This window comes from Poecilia latipinna, unplaced genomic scaffold (assembly GCF_001443285.1).
Source record: "Poecilia latipinna isolate Pla-1442-1.1 unplaced genomic scaffold, P_latipinna-1.0 Scaffold1440, whole genome shotgun sequence".
Classification (NCBI taxonomy): Eukaryota; Metazoa; Chordata; class Actinopteri; order Cyprinodontiformes; family Poeciliidae; genus Poecilia; species Poecilia latipinna.
The window spans coordinates 39014-53838 of NW_015114056.1; the positions used below are offsets into that span (position 1 = coordinate 39014).

At 44.3% G+C, this 14825-nt stretch overlaps 1 long non-coding RNA gene across 1 annotated transcript; it reads right to left on the reverse strand.

Moving 5' to 3' along the window:
• Positions 1–1390: 1390 nt before the first annotated feature.
• Positions 1391–3679, reverse strand: LOC106962628 (uncharacterized). Its single transcript, XR_001428015.1, has 3 exons — positions 3619–3679; positions 2639–3370; positions 1391–1576 (listed from the first exon to the last, which is right to left on the reverse strand). It is a non-coding gene; the product is annotated as an uncharacterized LOC106962628 (long non-coding RNA).
• Between the last annotated feature and the right edge of the window lie 11146 nt (positions 3680–14825).

Genomic DNA, 14825 nt, shown 5'->3' on the forward strand with positions numbered 1-14825 from the left:
TGTATCAATTAAGACATATGAACCACACATGAAAAAAGAACTTTTCAAGCAGTGTTTCATGAGTAAACTGGTGTCATTTTACCCGAGTTAAATCAGAGGGATAATGTTCCACAGAGGAAAGAGAAACAGTTGAAAGGAGGAAGGTGAACCTTGAATAGTTTTAGTCCTAATCTGCCTGGCTTGTTCAGAGGAGTTGGGCAATAATCCAAAGCGCACCAGCAAGTAAAGCTCTGAAGGGTCAAAAATCAAAAACGGACAGTTTTCCAGTTGCCTAGTCAAAGTATTGCCTCAGTATTACTGATGGTTGAAAACCCTCCAGTGTGGTTGACTTAAAATAATCCTGTAAAGAAGAGAGTCTAAGTTTTCCACTGTTCTCTTTTCTCATAATTTATTTTCCTTTTTCTCTCTATTCAGATTATGCTTGTCTGATATTCAGATATTACTGACGATGATCAGTGGTGTTGCCATGTTTCCTGCATTCGTAAATAATCCATCTCTGCGGTCTTTCATAGAAATCTGTCTTCTCTGAGTCTAATTGGTGATTGAGATCTGATTTCTCTAAGCTCCACAGACCGCAGGCTGGTGTCGGTGTGTGTTCTCGGTGATGTATTCGGTGAGGACGGAGTGACTGCACCGCAGCAGAGCTCGGTGCACGTCTGCACGCGCGGCGCATGTACCCAACATGGAATCAGGAACCGAACGTGTCGCTGAGTAAACAACGCTAATTAAGAGAGACAGACGGATTGCCTCTTTGACCCCCGTCCCCTATCCTTGTTTGTTTGTTTTTATTCTTCATGCTAATTATATTTAATCCCTTTTCTGTCGCCGTGGACTCTGACCAGCGCCGGGCGTCTGCCGCAGCCAATCAGATGCAGCCATGCTGCTTTCAGGAGGGAAGCAGGCGATGGACTGGAGAGCTGGGCTCAGATTATGTGTGTGTGTATGCATGTGTGTGTAGGGGCAGTGGAGCATCACGTTGGGTGACTGCCATTGTCTTGCAGCGCAGAAGTTAGCAGTGGGCCCCTCGGCCCCCCAATTGTTCTGCAGCCATTGAGGGAGAATGGAGCTGTCCATGTGCTACCACATCCACACACACACACGCACATACACACTTTTCATGTCCTATCTGTGACATGGGGTGTGGGTTCATTAATGGCTAATTAAAACAGGACTATTAATGAACGGCCAGCAGCAGACACCATACACCAACTTAGAGGAGATGAATTAACACATCCATAATGTGTCATCCAGCCAGCTGCAGCTTCTATGTGTGTTTGTGTGTTTGCGTGTGCATGCGTGGGTGTGTGTGTGCAGCAGCTGCTTCCCATCCAGATTGAATATATTACGCACACAAGTACAAAACCGGCATTATTGGCAACGCAACAGTTCAACATGTTTTATTGTGACAGGAAGTGATGCGTCACAATAAGACGCATAGACAATAGAACGGACACAACGCTCCATCCCCATGGTGATGCATGGTGGTGGCAGCATCCTGCTGTGGGAGGAAGGGGGGTTTGTCTGTAGTAGGTAGAAGGAAGATGGTGGGCAGATTGATCGAGCCAAAGATCAGGGTCTAGTCAAAGTAGAGAGTAAAAATATGGTTTATGATCACAGACACATTTATTAAAATTTTCTTCAGCAAAATCCTGCAAGAACTAAAACATTCAGTGTGAGGTGATGATGTAAAATCGGCACAGTAAATGGGTTAGCTATTGGATGGATGGTTGACTTTTCTGTTGCAGCAATTGGTTTTTGGCAATAAATGTCATAACAAGTGAAGAGTGGAGGGTATGTGCAGGTGATTTGTATCGTGAATCAATTGCAGAAATGACTTTCAAAACTCCTGGGTATGGATGCTCAACACAGTTGCTAACGATAAATATCACAAATATTTGCATAAAACTTACAAAAGAAACAAAAGAAAATCACATCTTAATTAAGTGGAATGTATATATATGCGCCGGCAACCAGGGGTCACCAGGAGCCATTAAGCAGGAAAAGGAATTCCACACAGTTTGTCCCCGTGGCTCACAGGGGTCAACTGGGGTCAACCATGCTGCCCACTGAGCTCCGTCACCAGAGCTGGACACTAGCTAGTTACATTTACTCAATTACATTTACTTATGTAACTTTTTTGATTAAAAAAAAAAACAAAAAAATTTTTACTACAGTGTACTTTTTATTTTTACTTGAGTAATTTCATTATGAAGTATCTCTGCTCTTACTTGAGCCAAATTTCTGGATTCTCTTCCCACTGAATGAAAAACAAACTTATTTTAACCAAAAACTCAGCAGACAGACTCACACCGGCAGTTTTTGTTAAAGTTTTATAAGTTTCTATTGAAAGAAACCGATTTGAAAAATCAAAAAATGCCTGATTTAGTTTTTTTATTTCTTTATTTTATTTTATTTTTTTGTCATTTTGATCCTTAAAATACCAACATTTTCACTTGGCTTCATAATTTGGTCCATCTGATGATGTCATTTTTAAATATTAAATTATTGATAATCTGATCAGTTACTCAGTACTTGAGTAGGCTTTTTACCAAATACTTTTTTAATTCTTTCTTGAGTAATTACTTAGATGGCTACTTTTTACTTGAGTGAAAATATTTTAAAGTAGTGTTACTCTTACCTGAGAACAATTTCTGACCACTGTGCCCACCTCTGCCCATCATCAGCTGGTCGTAGTTCGGTTTGTTCTGGCTGTGTGTTTGCTGGTAATGAGAGAGAAGAGCGCCGGCTTTCTGCCTGATTGTTTGTTAAGCAGAAATGCAAATGTGGGAGCTGGAAGTGGGAGAGCTCGCTCCTTCCTCTGTGGTGGAAATTAGGTTTCCAGTTGAAAGAGTGAAGCTCCTGACTGCTCCACTCGCGGAGGATGGCAGGAGGCGGCGCTTCCCGCGTGCGAAGCTGTCGTGTCGCGCCGTTCAAGAGCAACTCCTGCGCCCCTTTGTGAGTTTTTGACGGGAGAGAGAAAGAGTTTGCTTCTTTTTTTTTTTTTTGTCGGGGCTCAGCAGATTTAGAGGGCACGCGGGGCGGCTGAGAAACCCTGCTGCCGACTGGATCCAGCTCACCGTTTGTGCTCTAACAGGGAGTTTCTCTGCCGGGAACGCAGGCTGCCACTTTTGCACAAAAACAGGAGAAGTGATGCACGAGGGGGAGGTGGCGCTCTGAGGTCAGGGATGGGAGACAAGGTGGAAAACAAGGGGAGGTGTAAAGAGTTGCTGGCAACATGAGGGGAAGCTGTATAAACATTAGCCAGCAAGGCGACCGGCATCAGGAGGTTTTGGAGGCGATGCGGCTGCCTTCACGGTCCATAAACCTCCATCCGCTCAACCAAAGGAAGGCCATTTCCTGTCCTGGGGCTCTAGAGAGAGAAAGACGTGGAAAACTTGGATAAATACCAAATTAAAACCTTCATAAATCACAAGCAAATTAACCAGAATACATTAAGAGATCAGATATTTTCGATAACAGCGTTGATGAACAGCTGTCTGGTTTGACCGATCAGTCAACCTCTCAAACCGATTGATAATCTACCAAACATCCAACAAATCAACTAGAGGAACAATTGGTTCATTTTGTTGAACCAGATCAGATCAATAACCAACCTACACACTACAGCTGGCATGGCTGTAAACCAACCAGCCACGCCTAAATCAGCTCCATAACCAACCAATCAACATGAAGGCCCATTTATCGAGTGACAACAAGGCAGACATAAACCAGCTAACCATTCAATTAATCAATAAACCAATCAAACAACCGATCAACCGACTGGCAGGTGAACCTTAACGTTTATGGTCTCAGAGACGTCCAGTTATTCAGTCAAATTGATAATAGTTGCTAAATTGTTGGTCTTGTTGATTTCTTGACTGGTTAGGTGATTTGATTGGTTAGTTGGCTAGATAGCTGTTTGGTGCATTGACTGGTTGGTTAGTTATTTGAGATAACCGGTTCATTGGTTAGATATCTATTTGTTAATTGACTAGTTTATTAGTTGATGGTGGCTTAGCTTCCTGATTGGTCGGTGCGCTGGTTGCTGGTCTTTTTCTTTACTGGTTGTTTAACTGTAATTAAATTAAAGGAAATCAATAGAAATATTTTCTACTGTCCCACATTGGGGACATTCAGGAGCTTCGTATGAAAACGTCCAGAGCACATCCTGCTTTATAGGTACCAAGACTTGGTTATTCATTAATGAAACATTTCCAAATTCATTTTGTCGTATCGCAAAACATAATTTACCTCTTTACATCTCTAACCTTAGAAAATCTGGAAAAGTACACATCGAAGGAGACTCATTACATAAATGTAACAGGGCATTTTCTCAAACCATAACTTTGATCGGATAAGAACTTTAGGGTTTATGATTCTGTATTTATTCATTTATTTAAATACCAAAATATGTGGATTTTGCTGCTTTTAAACCATCCAACACGTTGGGAAACCTTTAAAGATCTCGCTCCGTAAAAACTGTCTGTTTGGCTCAAAACCTTCATATAATTACATTTCGTTTTAATCAGTTAATCCTGATTTAATTCACAAAATATTTTAGTGTTGACTCCTTTCATGGCGACAACAAACTGGATTCCAGCAGATGCCAACAGATTGATGTGACTTCTAGGTGATCAGAGAGGCTGATAGGTTGGTCAGGCTCTGTTCCTGGCTGCTAATTGGTCAGGCTCTGTTGGTGAGGCTCCGCCCAGCAGTATTAGCTGACTAGCTGCTCTTCGGAGGTCAGAGGTCACGCTGTGCGCCAGTGCTCTCGTCAGTTATCTCCCCTCCCTCGCTGTGTGGCCTGTCCTTCATATTAAATCACACTTGACACACCTGGAGCACCGCGGCAACCTCATCCATATTTTATTCCCACGCCGCTTTTTTTTTTTTTTTTTTTTAATACTGCAGCAATTTTTTTTTTTTAAAGGGATGGCAAACTGATATATTTATTAACTGACCCGCGCCGTGGAAGTGTTGGGTGAGGCGGGGGGAGAGAAATAATCAGGTTTGTTCAGGAAATAAAATGGAAAGGAGATGTGACAAGTTTATGAAGTAAGCAGAATGGTCCTTCATTACTACCCTAAGACCCCTTGGGCGCTTTGGGTTGTGGAGCTCGGCGACTGCCGCCGCCGCCGCCGCCGCCGCCGAGTGAGTTGTCAGGGAGAATCTTCCCTCTGCTTTAACTCAAGCCCTTAAAGGCCTATTATTTTTGAAGAGGCCCGCCGCCAAACCTGGTTTACTGTCATAACTCAGGAAGAGGAGGCCCTTTCCTTCCCGGTGGCAGGAGGGAAATGTTTATGCAGGAGCTAAATAATTCAATGGAGTGCTTTAGCAAGCAGGGGCCACGCTGTCACTCACCTGTTCTTGGGCTTTTTTTTTTTTGTTTTCGGTTGCTTCTCTACTTAACCAGCAGTGTGGATGAGTGCAGTTTGCCCTTTTTTAAGCACAATTTAGCAGAATGAAGCCCTTTAAACATTTGTGGAGAGGCAGGGTTAAGTGGGGGAAAAACGGGGGGGAAAAAAAAAACCCACTCGTGTGGTGCGTATTTGGCGCAAAAGGTTGCTCAATTATCGTCTGCTCACTTCGTCTCACCTGGAGTACTTTCACCGTTTTTATTCAATCAAATCTAGATATCTGGTCTCGCCGCTTTACATATCTCAGCCGTGTCTGTTTACTGGTAAAATGTTCGACAACCTTAACACGCGAGAGATTTTCACTCTCAAAAAGGTCATGCGGATACGTGAGTCGTCCACGTCGTCGGGGTTTTTACCCCGGCATTCCTTCCTCTATTTTGGGAGATTTTCTTTCCATTCTACTCACGACTGCCCTTTTCTGTCCCTTTCCTGAGTCCCCAATTAAATCCCTTCCACTTCCTTGTGCATCTCTGTGGGGGAATAGTATCAAGTCAAAAATCCATACCGATTCATTAAAGATTGTCTCTTTACTTTTTTTCAGTTTATCACAGAGACACTTAGAAACAGAAAACGTTCTATGCTGTTTAATGTTAGTTTCTGTTTGTTCTACGACTCAGTTACTCTTTACAAACGTGTAAAAAACGTCTTATGGAATAAACGGTTCTTATAATATCAGCTGAGTTCAGATTTCATATCCTGAACCTCCAGCAGCCTGACTCCTCTGTGCCATGGCGTCCCTCAGGGTTTTGTGCTTTCTTTCGACCTTTATTCTCCATATTCAGCTTTGTGGCCTCGTCCTTCATCATCTACTCCATTCCTGCTGCTTTGCTTGGAGCATCTAGTTTTATAGGACCCTGTTTTGACTTTTTGTCACACTCAAGCTAAATTTAAGATTGTTTAAGATGGTTTCTAAACTTGCAGCCTGCAGAAAATTCTTGATTCAGCCACTGGACCTGCTGCTGGATGAATTTCCTGCTGCATTAACATGGCAAGTTGTTTAGGTTCTCACTTTGTTAGTCGATTGGTTCATTTGCTTCTTGCTTTATTGGCTGTTTAACTAGTTGATTTGCTAGATGTTGCATTAGACGGATGAATGGTTGGTTGATTGATCAATTAATCAAGCAGGTTGGTTGACTATTTGATAAAATGGTTTGGTTAATTAGTTGACTCCAGCGGTTAAATGAAAATGTTTGTTGGTTGATTGGTTTTGTTCATTGCTTGTTGGTTGAATGTCTCAATAGTTGATAAATGTTAACATCGAGACGGATGTTTGAATGGACGGTTTATTAATTGGTTAATTAGTTTCAGTGGTTGGTTGGTTGGTTGACTGGTTTATCGGTTTTGTTGTCATGGAGTTCATCTTTCAGATATGAATGGGGCTGATAGAATATGAACTCTTTGATACCATTGACACTTTTATCATTTTGCCTATTGGTGGCAATGAGAGAGTTAATCTTCGACTTCTTCCGCTTTTGGTGTTTTTTGGGTTAGCAAGAAAACTGAAGGTGTGCATTACTACCACCTACTGGTATGGATGTTAGATGAGAGATAGATGATCACCTGATCACTTTGAGACAATACAACTAACTTAAGTTGGTAATTAAAACATATTACTATGTCTCATAGCCAGTAGCGGTGACATTTTCTCTTTTTTTGAGTGTCAAAAAGATTCTGAGGCAAATGATTATTCTTAAAATTGGCATTTATAAGTATCTAATCTGCCTGGACTGAACCTGAGCAAGGCAGGTTTCTGTGGCGGCTCTGAGTGTCGAACCAGAAACTCGTGTCTGTATTTGGTGGATGTGATGGGAAGGTAAATCTTTCCTTTCTTGATCGTGCTGTGTTTAACATTTAACACCTCTAGCTGTGTTGTATCTCCGAGTGCAAATGACATCTGAGAGGCGTTGCATTAAACTATTGGACGGTGATCTTCTCTGCCCTATAAACTCGACCTGCTCTAACTCGGCTCCGGACAACGCTTGGCCTTCCATGGTCAATATAGTTATATATTTTCGTTCTCTCACTCGTGTGGACTGTCGGAAACCAGCCACGGGCCACTGCTCTGCTGACCCACAGCCTCTAGCTCCACCCTCTCACACCACAGGCCCTGACCCGGACTGAAGCGATCATTCAGCCAATCACCCAGTAGTGCTGCGGGCTGGTTCCCTGCTGCACAGCAAAATATTTAACTTGATGGCTACATCAGCGGGCGAATGTAGAGAAAAGTGTGATTTTGTTTTCTTTCTTTTTTTTTTATACCCAAGAGGAAAATCAAAGTAGATATTTGGAATGAAGACACATGTACAAAATGAAATAATCCAAAGCTTTTATCCTCTAATGTGAAATTATATATGTTAAATTCCGATTCTCATTTTTATCTGCATTTTGTATGTTTTGCGCATTTTCTGCCTCGGTTTTTAGGAAATCTAATCTGCTCTGCCTGCTGGATTCTGTACCAGTTCAAATGTTTGACAAGATTTCAATAAAGAGGCAGGAGGTTCTACAGATTGTTCCCACAACATGTCGTTTAAGGTAAACAAGTGAATACATGCAGAAATTAGATTAGAATTAGAATCCTGTTCAGAAGTTTGCTTTAGGATGAAGCTGAATCTGCTCTTGTTTTTCATTTCCCATGCAGACCTGCAATTTGACACATGTGCTAAAAAAGTCCTCCATAACTGCAGCTGACAGCCGAGCTGTCAGTGACAAAGTGTCGGGACCAACCCGGAGCTGCGATGGATCTGTTCTGCCACCATCCTCAATCAGCTGCCATTGATTAATTGGATTAACCCAAAATGATCCTAATGACTGATCAATTTCCATTAGACATCCTTAAACACATCTTAATGAGATTGGAGGAGAGTCAACAGTTGTGTGTTGAAACTCATTTGCAACCCTGCGACTATCACGCCTTCACGTTGATTCAAGCCCTCATGTCTGTAGACATGTCGGGGCTGTGAGAGCAGAGATGAACCGTCCAAACCAGCCTGGCTCTGTGTGAAAAAAGTTGTCAACACCCAACAACTGGCTGTTGTCTGTTAAGACTTTGACTACGTCTCTTCTAAACCTGTGGTCATGTGACCAAGGTGTGGTCCAAAGGTGACAGAGCCCTCTCAGCTGTGGCCCCAGACTCTGGAGCTCTCTGCCCTTTAGCTTTATTGGTAAAAAGAAGAACCACTCAGGATTCTTCACTCCTTAGAGTTGCTGCTATGGCATGCTAAATGTGGAAAAAGTGTAACGGGAACTACTGCTTTCCCTGTGTGTGTTTTTTTAACATCACTTCTACTCGTTTTCTTTTGGTACCACCAAAGCAGAGATCCCAGGAAGTACCCAGCTCCCCCTCCTCTCTTTTTTCCTCCCTTGTTTCGTCTGCTGCCGTCTCCTTGCCAGCTCCTCTGAGATCCCACTGTTGTTGTTCTAAACAAGCAGCAGGGGGTTGTGGGTAGAGGCCTGCGCTCACGCTGGGGGTGTGAGTCACCGAAAGAAGGGAGGACGTGTCTCTCTTCCTTCCTTTCTTTTTCTCCCTGTGAACTCGGGGTCACCCCCTCAGCGGAGGAGACTCTGCAGGCTGGCTGACTCACGCGCCGACGTAGGAGACATGCAAACGAGTTTCGTTTCGTTTGCACATTGCACCGGCGCGTTGGAGCAGGAACCCTGGAACGTGGCAGACCCATCCAGCGGAGAACCATAAAGCACAATAAAAGCAAACCTGCACATAAATCTGAAACCCCTGGAAGCAGCGGAGCGTAGGAAACCCTCTGCTCTCCAGAGAACAAAATCATATGGCATAACCCATAAACATGTAAACAAACACCCACGCAGGCAGCATTATAAATAGCGACACACTGAATGCATATGTTCACATGTGCCGAAAATGTGTTTTGAATACACTCTGGACGTCTGCCAGCGACTAGAAATCATAAGTTTTATTGGCGAGGAAAGACGTGCGCTGATGGAAGCAGCAGGCAGGTAGCATGAAGGAGGGGCTGAGGGGGGAACTGCTGTAGGTATTCACAACTCGTGGATTGAGATATATGGCTGTATCAAAGCTTTCTGTGTACAAGCCGAGAGGAAATGCGCAGCGGATCCCCCGTTGTACGCAGCTGTACGGTCCACATCTCTGGCGGAATACTTAGCCCAGGGATTATGGGGCCTCCTGCATTTGCATAACTCCATTAAGACATCTTAGGCTCCCTTTCTGTCTCTATCTGGCGCGCTCACGCAGAGACACCTGTGTAGGGAGAAGCCATAAAGATGCTCCCCCCGTGAAAAGGCGAATTACATTTTCCTTTTCACATTTGCGGAAGACGTAATCCACGGCGGAGCGCCGAAAGCATGGCGTCGAGGCGAAGTGGTGAAGAAATGAACATCTACTGCGGAGCTCCCAGGTTCATGTCTGGCTGAAGTTCAAGATGAACTGGAAAATGTCGGACTTTACTTTTTATTTCAGGTCGTGGCTGTTTTTAAACCCAGTTTGATCGTCTTCATTTAGATCAATCTGAGTGCTTGTGGTCCAGGAGAAATGCTTGCGTCTTAAACTGTGCAGAGCTAGCATTTTAATGGCATATGATGGGAGAAGAGTATTTCAGTGCAGCAGCTAGATGAACTCCCTGGTTCTAGAATGGATGAGCTATAATTAGCTTGACAGCATCAACGCCTCCCTGGGTCAGCCTCGTTTTCTTCCTCTAAGACAATAAGATCAGTCGTCCTGGGCTCTCCGGCTATAGATAGGCCGACTGTGTGGTGCTAAGGAGAGCGATGACCCAGAGGTCGCTTCCCTTTTCTAGTGTCTTTATACCACCGGCCCCCGCAGTGTCCCCCTCCTCCCTGCCACTCTCTCTTCCCCTTTCCCTCTTTCTCTTCTCCAGTGGCATGAATCATGAAAGCGAACCCTGTGAAGTCGATGGGCCTTTTTCCTCTGTGGCGCCGTTTTCTCTTTTTTTCTCTCTCTCTCGCAGAGAGAAACGGAGAGATGAGGTATTGATTTGAGAGCCTCTGGGAGGAGAACAATAGGTCCCTCACTGAAGCCACTCTGTAGCACAAACACCTTCCCTGAAGCCTCTCAGCGCCAGAGCAGGACCTGGGAGGAAGAGAAAAAGCAGTTCTGCTCTCTGTTGCTCCGTCTTCCTCCACTTGCAGCTGCTTGTTGATAGCCTGCAGCGGTGGGATGAAGAAGAAGAGGCCAGACCTTAGCGCTGGTCTGGTCCCTGCAGATCAGCTAGCTGGATAGGCCAGAACACAGAACCCTGGGCCAATCGCACAGGAGAACCTCTGAGAACCAACACCCGGGAGGTCATGGGTTCAAATCTGCCTGAAGGTACTCTGAACTTTCTGGGCATGTAAAGCCAACCTGCTCCACCCTGCCCTCTCCACTCCCCACCACCCACCCACCCACATGCAGCTTGAAGACGGTCCCGGGTCGATGGCTTGCCAGCTCGTCGGATAACAGCTTCCAGATTGGACTGATTGATGACCGCAGAAGGTCTACAATGATGTCATTGCCAAAACTGCATGAGATCATTAACAGAAGACAGCAGAAAACGCCTCATCCATCTTTTTAGTTTATGAGCCTGTTGTCCGCGGAAGGCACCGGACATAAAGAGACAAAATAATTATGAGCTGTCACAGTCCAGAAGGGGAAACAACAATTCATTTTCTCCTTTCGGTTTTTATAATCACTCTAAGCATAAAATTGTTCAAAAACTAAACTATACAAAGGCTATTATTCATCGGCATCATTAATTCTAAGAAAAAAAAAATACATTTTTCATGGTGGTGTACAATTCACACAAGCGATGTGTTATGCAGTAATTTTCATGATAAACAAACCGATGCTACCTCGAGAGACCTCGGCTCATCTAATCCTCTCCGCTGGGCTGAGGTCGCGGCGGCCATCTTTACCACCTCTCCTACACACACCCGGGCCAGCCCAGACACGGAGCGGGGCCACCGGGCCCGGCCCCGACTCACGCTGATCATTTCATTATGCGGAGCGGCCGAAAGACTCAAGAGGCCTCCGAGCGAGTTGCCCTCGAATATTAAAACATATCGATTTGCTTTTGAAGAGATCCTGATGAATCCAAAGATCAGAGTTGAATTTTATATTTTATTGACTGAATATTTATTTCCAGAAAAGTTTAGCTTCATCGTAGCACTGATATACATATTAAGGAAGGATACGAAACGTCCAAACTGTCTTCAACAAAGTTCCTGGTACTTGCCTCTGGTTGTGTTGTTTGCTTGAAGGTGATGGATGACCTGCAGCAATTCATATCACAGAGGCTCCTATGTATGTTGTCAACGATGCGCTGGACAGGAAATGAGAAAGGTTCTTCACCGATGGCAAGCTGCAACCGAAAATATGATATCAAACTTTTCAGTGCTTTCTCTCGCTTTGATGCATTGGTCATTCCTGGAGGAGAGACGATGGATGTTTCATAAGAGGACATGAAGCTGTGACCGCTGAGGCCTTCAGACAGAGATGCTTCAATGAGTCTTTACACTTTGCCTTTGTCTGACTTTTTATATTTAATAATTTGGTAAAGGTCCTGATTGTAAACCCCAACATAACTGGAAACTGTACAGAATGGATGTTTGTATGCATATATATGAAGATGAATGTGAATTTTCTATTTTGTTGATCAACTGCCTTTTGTTATTTTTAGCTTCTTCTGAACTCTTTCAATGTGTCAGAATGAAATTTTAAGACAATGCTCCGTACAAGCTGACAATAAAGTAATTATTTGTTCCTGTTTCTCCCCAGAGACTCTCTCTCTCTCTCTCTCTCTCTCTTTCTCTCTCTGTCTCTGGGAGACTCCAAGGTGTTGAGACGCCAGTGGGGACGGACCTTCTCCCAAAACCTCCAAAAGGAACCGGATCAGACGCCCAAACCACCTTCATGTGCTTCTGCTGAGGTAGAGATGCTGTGACTCGACTCCAACCACCAGAAAGCATTGAAAACTACTGACCAAGATGACTTTGAGACATTACAAGAAAGCCCAGGAGCAACATGCAAAGACATGAAGGGATTATTCTAGGTTTTGGCATCACAAAATAATATTTGTTGGTTTAATTCTAATTCCTTTCCATGCTCTACCAGGGAACCTAGAGGCTATTGAAGGGACCCTGTGGGTGATTTTCCACTCTGTGAAGAATTAATATACCCACTAGAACCCAACCTCACTTTGCTTTCTCTCCTTCTCTGTCACCGGCCTTTCTTTCTCTTCATTGCCACTCGCTTGAGGCTACATCCCAGCGCCGAGGCACGAGGGGAATTCTAAACGTTCAGGATGAGTTGTTTGTCTTACTTTGGGGAGTCAGCGGCAACTGGAGACAAGAAGAAAGGGTGTCTGAAAGCGGAAAGCTTCTCTCCTGCCTCCCGTCATGCAAAGCCCAGAGTGGGTGGTAGAATTGCAGGGGGTGGGGGATTCGGTGGGGCAACGGTGAGGCAGAGACGGGGCGGTTGGGTTATTAATTTCCACTATGCAGCATCATGCAGCTGGTGGCTCCAAAGCGTGGTTTGGCGGTAATGAAAATGGTCCAAGTGGAGGATTAATGGCTCGTAAAGACGGAGCGTTTAGACGAGACGACCGCCTCAATCCGGACAGCGGTGACTAATCGCAACGGATGCACGCATTAGCACACGTGTAGCCGCCGAGCTACACCTTCCCGTGTTACATCACCCCTCGCTTTCTGCTGCGCGGTGTCTCATCTTGGTGTGAATTGTGGCAAGGTCAGAGGTCAAGGTGTGCTGAGAATCATCTTGATTTATGCCCCCTGAGCTCAGCTACGGCCGTGCAGCATGTTGGGGCCAAATGGGGTGAGGTACCCCCTAGCTCTGCCCCCCCCCCTTTTTTTTTCTCCCACTAATGGCGCTGACAGGCCCACCGCATCATCAAGCCGGACAAATGGGCTTTCCGCCGGCCAGCCATTTTTCCTTCTCTGGCGCTGAAGGTGCATCATATATCTCTAAAACCACCCAATAAGGCGGCGGGGAACAGGTTTTTAAAAGAAATCGATTCAGATGCTTTACAGCGGGCGCGTGTGTGTTTGGGGTTGACGTTGTGGCAGACGTGGCTTCAGCTGTCATGGCTTCAGCGCCGGCGGAGTAAATGGCAACACAGGCCATAAAACACACGATTTCCATCAAGACAGGCAGCCAGCCCTGTTTAAGCTGTTAGCCTGACATGTAGACACACTATAAAGACCTGATGTGGGTCCAGAGCTGCAGTTTGACACACTGACACTGATATGGAGGTTTTTATCACATCAGCTGAGGTGTCAATTACTAACAGGTCTCCTCCATTTGTGGCAACCAACATTAACACGAAACAGTAAGAAGAACATTTTGGTTACTCTGCCTGTAAAGAGAGGCGAATCTGTGACTAACTCTTTTAGGAAATGGTAAATGAGTGTTTTTACTTAGAAATATGTGTAAATTATGTAAATAATGCACAAAAGCTATTTTGATCTTTAAATTTGAAGTTAAATGTCTGTCACTGGCTTCTGAAGTGTTTGTCGCATCCAAAGGGGGCTGGAGGGTCAGAATGCCCACCTTTACCTCCTTTAGCTTTGGGAATCGGGCACAACATAAACCATGGACTCATAGGCAGGCATTACAATGCTTGATGGCATTATGCACCATCATGCCATATCCATCATTGTTTGGAGTCTTTAGTTATGTTACTTCTTTATGTGGATTTGTTATTTTCATTATTTGGCTTTGTCCAAGTTTCATTAGCCTTATTTTTGCTTTACTCAGTTTAGTCTGCGCTTAACTTAGACTGTGTCTATTATTGATTATTGTCTTGTGTTTAGTTATTTATTTCAGTTAGATCAATTTTCCTAGTCTCCCTGTTTATTCTCCCTCGCCCCCTTGTGACATCCTCTCTCTCTCTCTCTCTCTCTCTCTCTTCTTCAGTCTGCCTCTCTGGTCTCCTCTCACAGCTGCAGCCTGTTACCAATCAACCACCGTTTCTCCATCGAGAAATCAGACTCTAGTATTTCAGCTCCTTGTCGTCGGTCAGTCACTGCCAGATTCCACTGTTTAACTCTTGCTCTCCTGTGATCTGGCCACTATATTTTTTTTTAATCATTGTTATGTTAAACTTGCCGTTATCTGACTGTAGTCTTTAGATTTAAGGGATATTTACTTTTTGCATAGGGCCTGCATGATTTGTATGGTCTATTTTCCCCGTCATGAATACAATAATTGTTGATGGTGGAAGTAACTCTTTGACAGTGAAATTTGTTTGATCTGAGTCTGAAGAGGTTGAATTTGCACAAAAAGTGGATCTGTAGACATTTGTAGTTTAGCTTTCTTGATTTGGTGGGACAAGCAGCCTGTCCTGATGCCAAAGTATGAAAATGTTGAGAGGTGAACATTTTAAAAGTAGCGAGAGCAACCTA